Source organism: Eschrichtius robustus, chromosome 4 (assembly GCF_028021215.1).
Source record: "Eschrichtius robustus isolate mEscRob2 chromosome 4, mEscRob2.pri, whole genome shotgun sequence".
In the NCBI taxonomy this organism is placed as follows: domain Eukaryota; kingdom Metazoa; phylum Chordata; class Mammalia; order Artiodactyla; family Eschrichtiidae; genus Eschrichtius; species Eschrichtius robustus.
Window position 1 is genome coordinate 85568359 of NC_090827.1, and position 14631 is coordinate 85582989.

Below are 14631 nucleotides of genomic sequence, written 5' to 3' on the forward strand. Positions count from 1 at the left end.
TCAATGTACTGAATCATGTATTGTTAAGACAGTGGCATTTATTTCCATTTTGAAGTTTCCAAGATGGCAACTCAAAAGTAATAAACACCTCAGTGGGACTTCCCTGGTGGTCCAGTGGCTAAGAATCCGCCTTCCAATGCAGGAGATGCGGGTTCAATCCCTGGTCAGGGAACTAAGATCCCACGTGCCATGGGGCAACTAAGCCCATGCGCCACAACTACTGACCCTGCACACTCTGGAGCCCATGCGCCACAACTAGAGAGCCTGAGTGCCGCAGCTACTGAGCCCGCGTGCCTCAACAAAGGAAGACCTGACGTGGCCAAATAAATAAATAAATTTTTTTTTTTTAAAGTAATAAACACCTCAGAGGTACTTGCACTACCTATTGCTGCAGGAGCAAACGTAGAGCCTCAGGGGAATACTCAGTTTCAGTTGAGAGCAGGGACACCCGTCTGTCTGTTTTGGTTTGCCATTCTCTCTCACTCCCCAGCAAGTTGCCTAGCACATAGTTCATACTCCATAAATATTTGAGAAGTGAGTCACTGAATAAGGTTTAATTAAGGGCTTCCTTTAAAAACAAAAAAAGGTTGTGTATCAGTTTTAAGTTTGGTAGTAATCGATCATATCTGCTACTTAAAGAGCAAAGTGTTTAGAAATGTCCTTAGCAATTCAAGTGCCAGTTAGGTGTGGAAGATCACAGGCAAACACTATGGCTGAATAAATTGACACTGACTCATCCAGCTCCAGACTACCTTGGGTTCTCGCACTGCTGTCTGGAGAAGGTTTTTCTCCCAGGGAGTTAAGTGGTGACTTTACAAATCTGGCTGTCTGGGGTCAGACCTGCTGTGGCAAACTCATTTGCTTCTCAGCAGGAAAGGAAACAGCACTTTGCATCATAGCTCCTTCAGATCTTGTGTCATACAACCCATGGCTGAGATTTCAGGCAGATCATTAGAATGAGTCTAGGTGTAAATCATTATTTATTTTTCATTGCCATGGAAAAGAAAAGCATCCTATGTGTTCAAATTGTACTGATAATAATAAGAGATAGGGTTACCACTCCATCAGCACAAAGAATAATTAACATTTAGGTGATAAACTTAGGAACATGCCATCTTAGGAAATAATATTAATATAATAGGAAATAAATTGTGGGTGTTCAGAGTTTTGTCAAGTGACGATTTTAATGTACTCAAATCATTCTGTGCAGTGGCAGTGGTTAAGGTACAGTTCTGCCCCACCTGAGTGGGGCACCCTGGGCAAAGTGAAATTAGATAACTTCTCTGAGCCACTTGTGCTGCCTTTCAGGTGAGGATGATGTTACCCTTGGATTGGTATGGTTAGCACAAGGCATGGCACGTATAAAAAGGATATGTTACAAAATTGTGTAGAAAAATAGTCTACGTTGAAGGCTTGCTCTACAGACCTAATACGGAAATCTGATGGGCTTTTCTGCCTCTGCACATTCCCGGTTCCTTTCACAGCAAAAGCAGCACGCCCTGCTAGTGTGATGCCTGAGAGCAAAGCTAGGTGTTCTCATCCAGTTACCTGACAGTATCAGCAAAAGAGTTTCTTAAAAAGCTTGATCATACTTGTTTTAATTTAGAAAGTAAGAATTTCATGGAGGACCATCTTTAATAATCTAAAGTAGATCAAAATCTATTAGATATTTGTTAGGTAACAGAATTTTCTATCATGTGACTTTGAACCACTTTGTTAGGGGTTCTGATTATGATCTTGGTATGAGACATTTTCTTAAGGGTCTGCAAAAGCACGAATTTTAAATTACTGGCTTGAAGGATATTTTGTACATCTTCCCTAACTCTACAGAAATGCCCAGGAAGTATCCCATTAAATTCACAGAAACCCCTTCCACTTAATGACCTAGATCCTGTCTGTTAAAACTGGAAACATCTGAAAATGTGAGCTAAGAACTAGGGAACCTCCTATGTGACCTATCTTTAACTCCCAGTGTCTGATTACAGCATCTTTCAAAATGTAGTAAAACAATTCTGGAAGGACTGAGTTGATGTTATATTAAGGAGTGTGATTATTATAGTATTCATATCCCGCATGGCATGCCAACTCTGTGAATCTCTGGAAATACTTTCAGGTGACCCAGAATATTTTTTTTGGTGGATATGACCTAACTTTTTCTAAAAGGTAGAAAGAAATTGAAGACTGTTTCATTGAGATAGCTCAGGATTTCACTGCCCTCATTTGTCAAGTCTGGGTAGGTGGGAGGAACCATAATTTCTTAAGCCATTAACTCTGTAGGTACCCAAATCATCTTTCTTGAGTCTCACATGATATACCTGTAACCTTGGCCTCTCCTCCTTTTAGCACCTTTTTTATATGGAGAGTTGTGGGATCTGTCGTGAGAGGTAGGGCTGGATCTTAAATTTGTTCTTGTTGTTTTTTCTTCTCTTTTCTACTGTCTGGCTTCCCTAGGAAACAAAAAGGGACAGAGAGGAAAATTACTTACTATATATTTATTGAATCAACAGAAATGATGGTTAAATATGTATGTGAGGAACTTGGAGAAATAAATTTCTTCCACTCAAGAGTCAAAAGGCTTCCAGTGTTCCCAAGTTTAACTCCTGAGAAGCCCTGCCCACCTCTCCTTCTGATCATCTGGGCACAGTTTTTTCAGTTTCTGCTTCTGTTGGCATTTACATTTAGCCTGATGAGGCGTCAGCACCCAATATAAGGAAGCAGAGTATGGATCCCAAAGGAAAATGCAGCTTTTTGACTGTGTGAAAAGGGAACTCTGCTTACCCCTGCAGGGTTCTATGCGTGGCTATTATAGTCATAAGAAAAACACTAGCTTATAAGTGCTTATTTTTTGTACTAAGTACTGGACCAAGGATTTTACAGGGACAATCACATTTACACCTGAAAACATTAGTAGGCAGATACTATTATGCCCAGTCTTGAAAGGTTAACTTGACCTCTAGTGCTAAGCAGCCCTGGAAGATGTATCTAAATCACTGGATTCCAGGGTCTAAGAAAATAGAGTTTTCTGGGCCTCAGCTACCAGGGACTCTTCTAAAATAAGAATAATAATAATATCCATCTCTAGGATGTTGTTGTGAGGATTAAACAAAATAGTACCTTTTAAGTACAATGTCTGGCATTTAGTAAGCACTTAAGAAGTATGGACCATTATCATGATCATTATAATTTCTTTTAGCATCATTATTCCTGGGGGTAGGGGGAGTTTCGTTTTGCCAGCTGCTGTAAGAGGTGATTTTAAACAGCTGCCCTCCTCACTACTTAAATTTCTCTACTTAATTTGCAAATATGAACTTAAGCCAGCCTAGGTTTGATTATGGATACCAGTGTTTTCCCTCACTCATATATTTTACAGAAAATGAATTGTCAACCACATTTCATATTAACAAGGATAAGAATATATATTTTTCAACACCATGGTAAAAGAAAGCCCTTTATGGGATTACACATTTTTTTTCCTAGCTGAATTTGATTTTCTAACACCATGTAAGCTTCAAATGTAACTTACAGGCATTCATGACATAAATGGTGAAGTTGTCATCTGCACCCTTTTAAGCTCGACTTATATGTATTATGTAGACAAACCTTACTGCTTGGGGAACCAGTCACTGTTGAACGGCTTCTGAAAGAAATCCAGAATAAGCAAGTTATTGACTTGACTCCGGAAAAGGAGGGGAAAAAAGAGAGTTGAGGCTACTTCAGGTTTTGTCTTGATATGTCCCATGAGTCTAATACAATACATTTTGTATTGCTTTGAAAAATAGTTCAGGCAGGTTTTAAACCACACTGAGTTTTCCTCCACTGCCAGCTCTGGAACTTTAGTATTGTGAATTCTCTTTTGCCATTAGCAAAGCTGTTTCAGCTTTTTTGGCCTGAAAATGTTTAAGATCTCAGTTTAACTTTTAAGGTGTTAATGTATCCCTATCAAAAGCAAAGATACGTTTTTATAATGTCCCATTGCAGGATGATTGTTCAAATACTGTCTGGCACACGGCTTACTTCAAGTAGCTCTCAGTGAAGAAAGCCAACTTTGTTACGTTTGAGAGAAACGGGTTAGTAAAAAATATATATAAACATTACCAAAAAAGAAAATAACATAAGAACAAATAATCTGTTCTCTGTTCCTCTGATTTAAGACGGTGTCTGCCACAAGCCAAAGACTGTAGTTGAAAAAGTTCCATCAAACCCATTGTTTGGTCTCATAAAAACAAAATGTGTCCCCTTTGCTCAAACAAAATTCTGTAATCTTGGGTTGTGTTCAGAACCCTAAGTGAAGTTGTTCACATATTCATAGTGTTGCTGTTCTGAGAAATTCTTCCTCCCCCTAAGCCTGAATATTCTTTATCTTTTTTTTTTGGCTAAACATCTGAGCTCTTCTAAGACTCTCTGAGACCTAGAATTATGGATAAATGCCTTCTAACCAGTCTGCCCTCTTGCCATCTCCCCACAGCTTGATGGCATTTTTGAGGTGAGCAGACCATGCCTTGTGACTTTTTTTGCATCTCTTTTTTTGTATCTTTTGATGAATCAGCATAGCCATAAAATTGACAGTTTACAGGAAACCTATGTGCCAGGTAAATCTGCATGCATTAGCCTCTGCTCCTATACGGGTGATGGTGTCTGTCTCAAATACAGACAGAGACTTTGAGTTCACAAAGCTACCGACTGTGGGATCCTGAATTTTGACCTAGATTGCTCTAAGTCCAAAACTTTTTTTCTTTTTGTTCTTAAATAACCCTTCCTTCTCCAGAGGTAAAGGGGACTCAGTCTCAGAAAAAAAGCATTCTGGAAGGCATGCCCCACATTTGCCAGCTTGTCACTACCTCCTCTCCCACTCACCACCAGGACTGCAGAGCAGCTGAAAGAGGAATGCTCTTCTGGGAGATGGTGGTGTTTGGGCATCTCATATTTATGAAATTCAGGAACAACCCTATATTTCGTTTTACTGTGACAGTTGTACATAGATTTATTTGAATGGATGTAGGAAATAATGGAAATGGTGTGCATTTGGAATTTGCAGTGAGAAAACACAGCAGATAATGATTCCTCTGTATTCCTACATTAATTAATTCAAATCATTAGGAAAATGGGCCCAACGTTAGCTTTCTTTGTGGTTCTGGGTAAGAATGTCTCACAGACCCCAGTTGTTACTTTCTCCAAACCGTTGATTTGGTAATTTTCTTATTTTCAAAAAACCGGTTGTATATTCTGTGCAGCCTCTTCTGGCTGAATTGAAGGCCATACGAGAGACTGGATGTCTGCCCATCCAGTTCCTCCAGGACACTTCCTCCTGCCCTTGAGTCACTGCCGCCGCTGGAGAATATTTAATGACAAGCTCAAAATAAGTGTTTAGGAGACTTTCAGTGGTGGTTTCAAATAATTACTATGAGGGCTTTGGTAAAAGCCTTTATCCACAAAACTATTTAAATTATATAATTATATCCCCTACCTCACTCTTCCTTCCTTTCCCGGGGTTTGTCTGTCTTTGCTCTGTGCCCCCATCCCAACACTGAAAGATAGACTTGGGCCCAGATTGGACACTTTCTGCCTTTCTCTCTAGGGTACCCTAAGCGAGAATAGATGCCTCACAACGAATTATTTGCCTGATGGAATCTATCATAACCCCAAATCCCAAACCTCTGCCCAGGGGCCAAGAGCAATTTACCCAGCGCTGCAACTTCCTTTTCTTAGCTTCTTCCATTCTTTGACCTGTTTCAGATGGCATGACCCTACTAGGAGATTGGACCATTTCCTCAATTACAGTGTTTTATATCTACGCCTGCCCTGGAAAGCTCATATCTGTGTATCAGCAAAGCATGAAAAAAATTTTTTTCTCTGTTTCCCTCTTCATTATATTTAGCAATATGTATTGATTAAATGCATTTGCTTGGCTGCCTTCCACTAAGCTGTTTTAGAAGACCTCTTTGGCCATATGTTTTTAATGATTTCACCTTCTGTCTGCCTTTACCCATTTTGGAAAAATGACTTTATGTTGATTTGGTTCTATACAAGTATGTTTTTAAAGGTTATGTTCTAGTATAGCCTAGGAGTTTAGAAACACCGGTTTTTCTGGTCAGAAACTGTCCAAGAGAGATAGTGATCCTGACGGGGATGAAAACTAAATGGACCAATTGTATATAAATGTAATTTCTCTTTACTCTCAGGTATATGTTCTTTACCACTTACTACCGCCTGCAGTAGCTAAAGAAGTAGTTGATATATGTGTTGCATAGGGTTATATGGAATGGCCAGTGTTCCACTGAATCAATAATACAGTGTCAAAAGATAATACCCAGTGGTTTACCGACGTTGCTGTCATGGAAATCATAACTCACTCTTTAAGAACGTGCTAACATTGTCCATACTTGATGTGGTCAGAATGTATTATTAAGAATGTCGTTGGAATGTTCCATTGATTTGTAATTTTAGGGTATGAACATTTGGAGAGTGCAAAAATAGAGAAAGAATGAAACATTATTTGGCCATAAATTTGTAAATACCTCATGTCTTAAATGATGATGAGGTGGGGCCACAAACCACCAAAACAGCTAATAAAATAGGTGTTAGTTTAAGATTTTTATATATATTCTGTTATTTGACATTTTAAGTTAAGTGATAGTAGGTTTTAAAACCAAGTAGGTAAACTAAGGCTTTTTCACACACACACACCCCCCGTAAGTATTTATTTATCTGCTTTTAAAAATCATCAATACCTAAGAAGTTAAGTTGATGGTGTTAGAGCTGAAGAACATGCCAGCGAAATAAGTCCTCTGTGTTTTGTTTATCATTAGTTATTTTCAACCTACTACTTGTGAAGCTCTCATTTGCATATAATGCTATTTTATGTAACTCTGCATATATATACGTATCGATATATCTTTATAGGAGCTTAAAGTCTAACATATATTCATGTGGTCATCTGCAAAAAACATAGATAGTATGAGAGAAATGCCAAATCACTTTGTAACTTTCAAGTTATTTTCTGCTCAAGAGTTGTATCAGGGCCTCCCTGGTGGCGCAGTGGTTAAGAATCCGCCTGCCAATGCAGGGGACACGGGTTCGAGCCCTGGTCCAGGAAGATCCCACATGCCGCGGAGCAACTAAGCCCGTGCACCACAACTGCTGAGCCTGCGCTCTAGAGCCCGCGAGCCACAACTACTGAGCCCACATGCCACAACTACTGAAGCCTGCACACCTAGAGCCCTTGCTCCGCAACAAGAGGAGCCACCGCAATGAGAAGCCCGCGCACCGCAACGAAGAGTAGCCCCCACTCACCGCAACTAGAGCAGCAACGAAGACCCAGTGCAGCCAAAAATAAATAAATAAATAAATTTATTTTTTAAAAAAAGAGTTGTATCAGGTTAGAGACAGAAACTAAGAGATAAAGAAAAACAGTCTAGGTTAACTTTATAAATATTTGTCCTCCTACCATCTGGCAAGAGCTACATGCCATATGAGAAGAGATAATGCCATCTTTTCTGTAACTGAGGGAAGACAGGTTTCCAGATAGTTTTTATGTAGAAGAAGTAGTAGCTAGTACAGTTGAGTGTTAGCAGTGAAAAAGTAGATTGAAATAAAATTGCCATTAGGAGATTTCAAAAGGAAACTGAAAATCATCTCAGTAATATACCACTTGGATTGCACTGATGTTGTGAAGTGATTGACAGGTTGCAGAGCATTCATTCTTCATCGAGTGTTGACATCTCTCTTAGACCTGATGTCAGAGGAAGGAAAAGAATTAGCCTTTCCTGGAAATCACCTCTGAGCCAAGCACTGGTCAGGGCACCTGAGTTAGCACATCTTGTCACCACAATAACCCTACAAAAGCGATATTAACCCAATCTTATGAATGAGAAAAATTTGATTGAGAGAAATTAAGTAACCTGCCTGAAGAAAGACAGCCATTAAGTGGGAGAACAACGATTCAAACCAAGTCATTCTGATTCCATATTACTGCCTTCTAGAGTTAGTCAAGTGGAAAAATAAACAAGGACGAGGTAGGTTGGAATACATATGTACTCCTGGTGAAGAAGTTTATCGATAGGCCATGAAATGAACTTACCAGTGACACCTTTTCATATAATGTGGGATATAATCCTTTGTAGAACGTTGAACCTAGGGAACCACCTGATCCAGAAGTATTTTGGAGTTCTTGGTGTCTTTACTTAAGTTAGTGGTTGAAGCTATTCTTTATTTCTCATTTAGTTTCTTCATAAGGAATTTTTTTTCAAAATAAAACACCTAATATTTCCTTTCCAAGAGAGGTGAAAAATGCTTGATTAGCTTGTTTTCACCTTATATTCTACAACCGCCTAAAGGTGAGGAAAGCCTTGAGTTCTGAGCCATGGGGTGTGTTTCAGCTTCTGGAACTTAAGTCCTTTACAATGTGGCTTCATCGTTTTGCTTCAAATGTTATTGGTGCCCAGAAGCATCATGTGAACCCTCATGGCCATCCTTGGCTTTCTAACTAAAAAAGCCCCACTTCTTTATGGTTACATATTTGTTATATGTTGATGGCTGCCTTCTCTACACTGATTGGTAACTTGTGCACATCAGCTGACGAGTTCTGAAGAGTTATTTTACAGTGACCCAACCTCCAGCAAGTTGTCTTCTTTCATCAGAGTCGCCGTCTTTGTTCCACAAGATGTTCTCCTGTAACGTTATGTTGCATTTTGTCCTTTTGGTGGAAAGTAAGAGAAAACAGAAACCCACGGTGCTGCTACTAAAATGAGAAGCACAGGCTTCATAAACTTGAGTCCATTCTGACAAGGGTGAAAGTTGTGTGTCTTCCAAAAGTGATTCAGCATTAGCCAAAATTCTATGCTTATTTCACTTAACTGGTGGTGAACTCATGATAAACTTATGATAAACATAAATTTATCATTTGACCTGCACACACTTAACAGATTCCCAGGAATAAATACAGGTGCTGAAGGCTTATTTGTGTTCTGACCCAAATACCAACATATAGTTTGAACTAAATAAGTATGTATATGTATACTTTTTTCCTTTAACTTTTGCTCTTTGGCTTAGCCTTGCTGATGACTCCTTCTGGGATAAGATGAGTGGTCACACATTTTCTTCTGTCACTATAAGTAACTGTGGCCCTGGAGCAGGGTATGGGTGTTACGACACCCATACGACACCCACACCACGACATTTAGGTGTTACATTTTACACTATCTGTAATCTTCACATCATTTCTGCTGGTTAGACTGGAATAGACTAGTCTTCTAGTCAAAGGCAAGAGGCTTTTATTTACCTCTCCTTAGGGATATTTCCCCATTCTCTACTGGGGTGTTTCCTGGATATGTTCCTAAGTAAGACTATCTGTCCTGTAAACCCCTGAAAGGAATCAGGAAGAAAAACCAAAGGCCAGAGGCTGAAAAGGGCCATTTTTATGCAAGTGCTTTCTGCAACATTACATTTGGGGCCATCAAAATCATAGTTCTTAGGTGGCCTAACATGTTCTTTGCACATCTGGCCTCTGGGTTCTTTAGAGTTCCAAGCAGAGTTTTTGCCAAAATGCAAACGACATCTTGCACGCTATGATACTTTCCAAACAAGTCAGGGCTTTCAGTTTATTTCACTATAAAATTGTGTTCATTGTCTAGGGTGCCCTCTGTGATTTTTATCAAAGATTTCCTTGGCAAAGGTCATGTAAAAGTAATTTTAAAAGATTATCATAAAGCTGCCAGTCTTTGATTTCTTAAAAATTGTTGTTATTTTATTTTATTGGAGGGTATGTTGGGGGTCAGGGCAGGCCACCCTAAAATATGCCAGACTGGCATATTGAATATTTTGAATTAAAGTTACTTAAGAAACAGCCAATCCAAGAAGAACATTCCAACCCTCCTTTATCTTTAGAAAGCAAGAAATAAATCTCCCATTTGAAAAGTACCTGCCCTGCACCAGGAGGTAGATAGACATCCTTATCACTAGAGATAGGAAATTCCGGGCCAAGAAGGCTGTTTAAACAAAACTTCTTACTTCCTCACTGATTTACTACCCCAAGCTTAAATGTCTCTGTCTTGTCAATTCTTTACAAATTTGTTGTTTCTCTGTCTAAAAAGTATAAAAACTGCCTGCTTTGGTCACTTCTTAGGTCCCATTTCTATGAGACCTCCATGTGTACTGATTAAATTGGGGTTTTTTTCCCTCCTGTTAATCTGTCTTGTGCCAATTTAATTATTAGGCCAGCAAAAAAACTCAAGAAGCAGAGGGTGGGAAATTTCCCCCTCCCCGACAGGTACCGTATGAACATGTTATCTGTTTTGCCAGGTAATACCCTAAAGATTCAAATAGAACTTTATTAAGGTCCTTTGGTCCGAGTTATCTTTGTGAGGAATTGTGCTTGACCTAATTATCTGCCAAGCATCTTTCTTTCTTTTTTCTTTTCCAATCATGTTTCTTATAAACCAAATATACATGTTTTCTTCTCATTAATCCACTATTATATAATCTACTTGATCACTAAGTAACTAGTCTAGGTGTTGATTCCATTATATTCATTAGACAATTTCCGTTATATGAGATAGAAGGAGATGTTAGATCATAACCACCACTTTGTTCTCCATTTCCTCTGCAATAAAATAAGCACACTAACATTTTATTTATTGCTCTAATTAAAAGTATCCAAGATTACACAGGAGTTTTACAGGCAGCAAAAAACGATCCTCAAAATGGTCACACAACAAAATCATTGTAACTTCCCACAAGGTATTCTCCAATCATTAATAATTTGGTTATTCTCTTATTACCAAGCTTGTATTGATTTTATTTCATCTCTTTATCAAGGGCCTCAGTCCTGCAGGGAAGTAGAGATATAAACAGATAAGCAATTATACATCACTCTACATTGTGTAAGTATAAACACATATTTGGAGAATCCAAAAGGTGGAGGTATTCATGTCACCTGGAGGACTCAGGAAAACTAGAGTCAGGGGGATGTTTCTTGGCTTATTTATTTGTTCATTGCTTTCCATATGTAGTCTTAAAGGAAAAAAAGAGTGACAGTGGGGGAGAATAAAGATGCAAGGGAGAAGAGGGAGGAACAGAGGTGAGAAAAGAAGGCAGGTCTTCCCCCCAGCTCAGGAATTAGGGAGGATTAAGGAAAGGGAAGTTTTGAGATTAAGAGAGGAAAGTTGAGAGAATTATTTTTGGTACGAATGTTCTCAGTAAGCAGGTAGATGTTTGCTGCACTAACAGAAGCCAAATTTGGAGTCTGAAGAAGGGAAGAAAAGGTCTGGAGTAACCTCTGGGAACAGTGGAATCGGCTAGGCCTGGGTGAAAGTATAGATCAGCAGTAATGATCACCCATGTAAGAGAGGAGAGCTGGAGTAGAGCCTGTCCTCAGGGGGGGGTGATTTTATTCCCTTCTTAGTCCCTGTGGTGTCAGGACTAAGAACAGAGAAGTGTTGGCTGTGGACTGAATTGTGACTTGGCAAAGCAGGAAAGCTTGGAGGAGCTCATAAGGGCCCCTCATGAGCACTTGGCTAGGTGCAGCCCGTGGGCAGGGAGAGGAGAGCTGAATGCTCAACTGTCGTGTCCACATGGGATGCAGGTTGCGAGAGGTGCAGGCAAATCCCGCTTTCCCTGCGGCTCCTTCCCATACCTGGGTCCCCGCCTGGTGAGATGCCTGAATGCCTGTCTGTCTCCCCAGACTGCCTTTACTTCTGACTCTCCCTGATTATAGCAACAAATGCTCCTTTTCTTTCAGCCCACAAATAAGACTTTGTAGCATAAGGAGGTACAGAGCTTTTATGTTGTTGTACTCTGTGGTCTTTTATCCTTTTTCTGAGTTAGCTTCTCATTTATATATTTACACTTTCACATGTCACTAAGTTTAAATGTTTAAACATTTCCCCCTTCAGTAGCCAAAAAGAAAACAAAGCAACAGCTAATGTAGTAATAAATTTATTTCTAGCTACAGGAGATAAGCTTCAATGCAATATGGCCATAAAGTATGGCTCCCAGGCTTAGGGAGAAGCAATAAACTTTCATAAATAAAAGAATTTTAAAATACTCCTGGCAGTATAAATAAGGGTGAAATATAACATGTAACTGGCAGCACACAGCCAACAACAGAGCTGCTTACAAAATAAAACTGTAAACTAAAGTAAGAAAGTGTTTGCAGCTTTTCTGTTGTTACCTTGAGCCCTAGGTAGGCTGACTGGAGAATTCACTGTGCGAAGATTTTGATTCACCTTCTGAAATGTGATCTCTGTTACATCTCCTGACACCTTTTGATTTGCTGAAGATCCGTGATAATCACCCAGGAAACCCAGGGGTGCTGACGCCACAAATAAGTTCTCAATACATTTTAAGGTGTTAGAGAACACCCTCAGAAGAAGGGAGAATGGGACGCACAGGACTATGTCGAACAGGCTGGTTCATGAGGGGGCTTTCACAGCTAGGGGTTTACTTGACTTTGAGTCTTGCTTTGCAGCTGATCTATAAAGAAATTTGAAGTCCTCCTGAGATACATCTCAGGTTTCATTTGGGTTTTCAGATCAGGAGTGACTTGGGCAAAACTAAAAAACAGAGTAGCGGATGGAGGGATGGATGGTGGATGGATGGATGGATGGATGGATAGGTAAGTAGATAGGTAGATAGGCAGGCAAGCAAATAAATACACAGGTACACACACATGCATTTTAGTGGACAATGCCTTGGTTTGAAAGACTGTTGAAGTAATAATCCCCATTATTCTCTAGAAAATTAAAGAGCACGAAGGAGAAGACTGTCTCTCTCTCTCTCTCTCTCTCTCTCTCTCTCTCTCTCTCTCTCTCTCTCTCAAATCAGAATTGATAATAGAGGGGAAATGGAGTGCTTCCAGTGGGGTGAAATCAAAATTTATCAGTGCTCTCATTCCATAAATATGTCTTTCCTGAGCATCTGTAATCACAGGCACTGTTTGTGGCTGGGAACCAGATTAAACATTGTCTCTCCCCTCAAGGAACTGAGGGTCTTGCTAGCATAGAGTGAATTACACATGATAGCATGGAGTGAGTCTGGGAGGGCTTGGGAGGACAGCTTGGTTTCAAAGACAGTGGAATATCTCAGGAGGAAAGGGTGGTCCAGAGAGAGGGAATAAAGGAGTCAAGATTGTGAAGAGAAAAACGAAAGTTAGCTGGACTTGGATTTTAGACTTTATCATGTAAGCAGTAGGAAGCTGTTGAAAAATTTTAGAGCAAGAAGAGACCTGATTTGTGTTTCAAGTTTGTTTTGTAAAGAGAGGGCTCTGTTGGTGGTAAAGACAAGATGAGAAACATGATGAGGGCTCTAGGGAAACAACAGGGGAAATGGTATGGGGATTCCACTTACGATTTGCTATGCCTGGTACTGTTGGTTTCGTTTTTGCTGGATAATGTAGAGAAAGACTAGCTAGTACAGAAATTTAATTCTGAGTTTGGTTTCACTACTTAGTAGCCATGTGTTTTTGGGCAAGGAAATTAAACTCTAAGTCTCATGCTTATCATCTGCAGAATGGGGACAATAGTTTGTGCCTCCTGCACAGGGTTGTAGTAAGTGTTAACTGAAGTATTGTATCTGTGTGTGTAGCCCTTAGAACCATGACTGGTGTGTGGTACGTGCTAAATATTGTTTTATTTTATTTTCATTTTTTATCCGTGCATTAATCTGCTTGTTTGTTCATTTCGTCTATGGGAATTTGCTTTTAAGACAATCCAGGGTAATCTGCTACGGATAGTCATTGATAAATTTTGCTTGCAGAATCTTGCTGACACTTTTTACCTCCTTTTCTTAAAATTCTCTTGGGCCAAAAATTTCCAGTAGGAAATAGGAGAGTGGCCTGTAAATTAAAACAGCTCTTTCCCCCCAATGTAAAGTGTGAACAGAAAGTTTTGCAAAGAATGCTGCTATATGGTGGTCCTTCATGTCACTGTGTGTAACAAGGAACAGGGGAAGTTTTAAATGAAGTTCCAGTGTTCGGAGGGTTGGGCAGTCTTACTTTACGGTACAACACAGTTCTGTTATTTCGATAAACAGATCCTGAAATTCCAGAACATAGTGTGAACCACATTTGAAATATGAATGTAGAAACACCTTCAAAAATCCCCAATATAAAATTTTAATTACCTCTGTCTTTGCTTCCCTCTTTGTGAAGATAACTCAAATAACTGTACCACAGTCTTAAATTGGAACAATAATTATATCTCCTTTGAATATAACAAAAATTATTATGTATTATTTTTTACTATAGGTGTATTTTATTATATAAACATAGCTTTGTTAAATTTATTATATAAATAACTGCGGGCTCAGATACTAGCACTCAGAACAAAACTCTAATAGGAAGGTAATTGTTCCTTACATTTCCTTGTGCAGAGCCCGTGTTCTGTTTCATCATAATGTTAGGGCTCCGTTGAAATAAGAAGCTGTCCCTATCAGGTTCTAGGAAGAGTCTACAGGATCTAGGGAGAAAAATTAAGTATCTAGAAATTTTTTCCCTTTGAAGAGCTGGGAAAGCAATAGTTCTTAACAGAGGGAGACAAATACAGCCTCTCTATATAGCTGAGGTGAACAAAGCCTTCCTTGACACTAAAGGTTTTTATTGTGCCTGAAAGTGAACTCTTCATTGATGGAAGGGGTTCT

The 14631-nt window shown here is 39.4% G+C and overlaps 1 protein-coding gene across 2 annotated transcripts in view; it reads left to right on the top strand.

Moving 5' to 3' along the window:
- The window catches only part of ATP8A1 (ATPase phospholipid transporting 8A1), a 230557-nt gene that overhangs the window by 139540 nt on the left and 76386 nt on the right, over positions 1-14631 (top strand). The window lies entirely within an intron of this gene.